Here is a 4,754-nt window from a genome sequence, read left to right as displayed (position 1 = left end):
AATTCTAATGACACTTTCAAGGGACAAGAAAAGTATAGCCAGATTTTAGATTTGCCAGGCTAATTGTCATCATCTTAAGTACTAAATTTTTAAATTTTTGAAATATTTCTGCATATTAGACATTAAGAAGGTGATAATAGTTTACAAAACCAATAAAGATATTTTTAAGATCTTCATGATACAGACATAATTTCTACACTTATCAAGACAAAACTTTTTTTCTACTTTCTATTATACATATCATCTAAATCTTTTTCTCAAGCAAGAAGGACTTTGACAAATTAAAAATTATTAGTCATTTGTTTTATCAAGAAATAGTTTTTTTTGAAATCTAAAAAACAAAAACTTTATAGGAAAAGAGATCAGACTTGTTACCAGAGGCTGAGTGGGATGAGGGGGGAAGTGGAGGAAGGGGGTCAAAAGGTACATAATTCCAGTTATAGGGTAAATAGGTACTAGAGATGTAATGTACAACATGATGACTGTAGTTAATACTACTGTATGATATGTAAGAAAGTTGTCAAGAGAGTGAGTTCTAAGAGTCCTGATATCAAGAATTGTTTATTCTTTTATTCTTGTTTCTTTTCTTTTTATTACATCTATATGGGAAGGCAGTATATATAAATCAAACCATCATGCTATATGTTACATTTATACAGTGATGAATGTCAATAATTTCTTAATAAAATGGGGAAAAATGGCTTGTTAACCTGTCAGCAATATTATGTTTTCCTATTTGTTAGTAGATTAGTAGGTGAAAACATCCTTGATTGAACTGGATAAGCCTATCTTGTCATCACCAAAGCTTGCCAACTCCCCTTCACCCCTCTCATCCTCCTGCCCAGACTTCCAAAGTAGTCTGTGTATGTCTCCTTCATGGTATATCTCATTTTGTACATTGCATTTGAGCTTATGTGTGTGGCTTACCTTCCCACTAAATTGTGGTTTCCTTGAGACAGATTCATGTGTGCAGGGCATTCTGACATATGTGCCCCAAAAAGTAAAATGAACAAACAAAAAAACTCTTGAATGAATTGAAAGAAATGTTTACTAATATGTTTCTACAAATGTATGATTTAAATTTAGAATACCCATTATAGTAGAACCCATAATGAGTTATATTTCAGATGTCCAACCACAAACGTACTGAATAGATATGGAAAAACATAAAGAACTATATGTTTTAACCTGCCCTTTGAATATCTCTTTATTCTCATACTGTGACCATCTTTCTTCATGGCTTGAGCTTAAAAAGTAGGGTTTTAAGAGTGATGGCCAGGAAGAAACTAAAGTATAATTTTGTCCCTTATTTTTCTCTTATCATTTACCTTTTCAATAACTTGACTACAATAATTGATTTTTTAAAAATAAACTATTTTTTTCTTTATTTATTCTCTGGATGGGACGTTGCTGTCAAACCAGGGAATATATTTCCCTGTTCACTCCATGTAGGTACAACCACATTATTAATATTGTGGCATGTGACAGCAGCTACACGTGTCATGAGGATTAACACCTGTGTGCCCTCTCCTTGCTGCCTTCCATTCTGCAGCAGGATCAGAGACTGTATATTGTAGGTGACAGTACCACAAGACCGAAGGAACTTTGGTCCTTCAAATTTTTGCAAAAGAACGACCCCTCAGAACAAAAATACATCGTACTCTAAAACACTTGTGACATCAGCTAACATTAACTTGCCTAATATGCCAGGACACTTAAGAATGCATTCAAATGTCATAACGTCATAAATATTGTACAGAAAAGGACTCAGTATGGCCTAGAGTCAACATTGGATTTGTTGAATTGCAAAGTTTGGTTTGAAACTCTGCTTTAAAAAACACATAACTTTGGGTGAGTCACTTCACCCCACTTCACGTCCCTGAAGAGGATGTAGCAACAAAGCAAAAAACAAGTGAGAAAAAATATACATAAGTTCCACAAAAGTCAAAAAGCACTTGTGTGACTTTAAGTAGTCTTAGAATTGTTATAGAATGAAACAATCAATAAATAATTGCACTTAAGTCTGCAGAGTGTAAGACAGTTGTAGTCGTTGCCATCAACCCCAATGGAGAATTATGGACACTCGGGCTAACAGCATGAATGAATATTTCATTGTTGAAACGTGAATTTTCTTTGGATGGTATTCCTCTCGACCTACTTCCTTCACTCACCTATCTGTAAATGATGGACTTGGAGGGTTGGGTTTCAATAATTGAATCTAATGAAGCTTAAGCATCAGGGCAATCTATTGCATAGTACACTTCCAAAGGACAATTTATTTTTTATTTTTATTTTTGACTTTATAAGTTTTTATTTTAATTTCAGTATAGTTAACATACAGTGTTATATTAATTGCAGGTGTATAAAGTATAGTGATTCAACAAGTCCATGCATCACCCAGTGATAAAAATATGGAACCCTTCACAAATTTGTGTGTCATTCTTGTGAAGAGGCCATGTTAATTTTCTCTGTATCTCTCTAATTTTAGTATATATGTTGCCACAGCAAGCTCCCAGAGGGTAATTTTAAACAATTATAAATACATGATGATGTTTTCTTGTTGGATGGGAATCATGTAAAACAGAATTTATCTAAATTCCTACAACTGCAAAGCAAAAATTTGCAACAATGCCGCACATAGCAAGAACACTTATGTGACTATATGAGCAGTCCCATCTTTCCAGATCCCAATATTTCTGATCCATCTTGGTCTGTGATACTAAGAGACATGCAAAATTACTACCAATACGGCAAAATGGTTCTGAATCATGTACTTTTTCTATGAAAACAATTTGATGTAAGTTTTCCAAATGTTGACAATTCTAAAAATTTCACATGGCCTTACCCATAACAAATTACGAAACTGGAAGAAATCTTCCTAAAAATTAAATTTTGATCAACCATACAAGAAGCAAGACATTCTTTCTATTGTCCCATAGAAGATATTTTTAAATTCTTATTTGAAAATGGAACTAGCATTGCAAACAAATACAAGGGGAAATGGTAAGGTGTGTCAGACTGTTACTAAATGTTATTTTTCTGTATGACATAATGCTTGTAATATTTGTCAACTTTGAAAATGTGTATATACTGATTCCTTTTCTTACTCAAATTCATTTTCATGTATAATTTAGATTTATAATTTTGTATTACTTTTTAAAAAGAGATTCTCTAATATTGTACAGCAGCAGGCACCACAAAATCTATTCCTCCCCCTGATGACTCTGTTTTCCAAACTAAGAAACCTTCTTTCAAACTGTCCTTTTTCTAGATTTTTTAAAATTACCTTCTAAGACTTGCTTTCTTGAGATGGAAGTGTTGTAGAAAATTCATTTTCTTGATGGTATCTTTCTTCACTTATTTTGTTTTGTTTTAGACTCTTCTTTGGACACAGAAAATTCCTTTTGATTCAAATAACTCATAAAGCCATAAAGGGTGAATTCCAAAACAGAATATTTACTCACTATAGCCACTTACTTTTTCACACATGTCTAATCCAAGTATTCATTGCTTTTACCATTCAAATTAATTCAGACTGTCTCAATGATAATACTTACATAGATAGTAGAAATAATTTTATCTGAAGCTATGTGGTTAAAGCAGTGATCAACTAAAAACTATACACATACAGGTGTCTGGGTGGCTTAGTTGGTTAAGTGTCGGCCTTCAGCTCATGTCATGATCCCAGGGGCCTGGGATCGAGCCCCGCATTGGGCTCCCTGCTCAGCAGAGTCTGCTTCTCCCTTTCTTTTTTTTTTTTTTTTTTTTTTAAGATTTTATTTATTTATTTGACAGAGATAGAGACTGCCAGCGAGAGAGGGAACACAAGCAGGGGGAGTGGGAGAGGAAGAAGCAGGCTCATAGCGCAGGAGCCTGATGTGGGGCTCGATCCCATAATGCTGGGATCACACCCTGAGCCAAAGGCAGACGTTTAACTGCTGCACCACCCAGGCGCCCCATGCTTCTCCCTTTCTTTATCCCTCTTCCTCTCCCAGTTCTCATGTTCTCTCTCTCTCAAATAAATAAATAAAATACTTAAATATATAAAAAATTTAAAAAAATAAAAACTATACACCTACATTTCCTAAACACAATGCTTTAACTTAAATAAATTCACCTTCACTAGCCAAACTTTTGACATAGGACCAAAGCCTTTTGCCTGTGTGATTTCTGACTGTTTATTGGTGTTACTTTTCCAGCATAAAATAAAGCCATAATTTATTATCTACGAATTCAGATTTGGTTTCCTTTAATGGGGAGCCACCTAAGGAGGAAGCTGAGCACAGAATGTATCTGAAATTTAACATTTCTTTCCTATTCTTTTATATACGTCTCATATACCCCTAATGATTTTTTTTCAATTACTTACATTATCAAATCTTTCCAATGAACTTTCCTTGATTTTGGTAAAAATAACTCCTTTTCACACCCTTTTTATTACTTACATAATACTTAATGAAAGTTTGTTTAATTATGAAATATAACCAACATAAATCAGTTTGGGATCAATTTTTTTAACATTTTATTTCTTTGAGAGACAGTGTGGGGAGAGGAGGGAGAGAGACAAACAGACTCCATGCTCATTGGTAGCCCCATGTGGGGCTCAGTTCAACAACCCTGAGATCATGACCTGAGGCAAAACCAAGAGTCACCTGCAACAGACTGAGCCACCCAGGCGCCCCAAACTGATTCTTATCAGCACACTGGTCATCAGGTGGGTTTAGAATGGAAGTTTTACAGAGGAGATGGTCTAG

The 4,754-nt window shown here is 34.4% G+C and overlaps 1 non-coding gene across 1 annotated transcript; it reads right to left on the bottom strand.

Moving 5' to 3' along the window:
- Positions 1–2,405: 2,405 nt before the first annotated feature.
- Positions 2,406–2,508, bottom strand: LOC123784575 (U6 spliceosomal RNA). The gene has a single exon (XR_006777503.1). It is a non-coding gene; the product is annotated as a U6 spliceosomal RNA (small nuclear RNA).
- Between the last annotated feature and the right edge of the window lie 2,246 nt (positions 2,509–4,754).

The sequence above is a fragment of the Ursus americanus genome, chromosome 27 (genome assembly GCF_024610735.1).
Source record: "Ursus americanus isolate L20-20 chromosome 27, mUrsAme1.1.p, whole genome shotgun sequence".
NCBI classification, from domain to species: domain Eukaryota; kingdom Metazoa; phylum Chordata; class Mammalia; order Carnivora; family Ursidae; genus Ursus; species Ursus americanus.
Note: the sequence above shows the minus strand (reverse complement) of the source record. Positions and strands in the feature narration are given on the sequence as shown.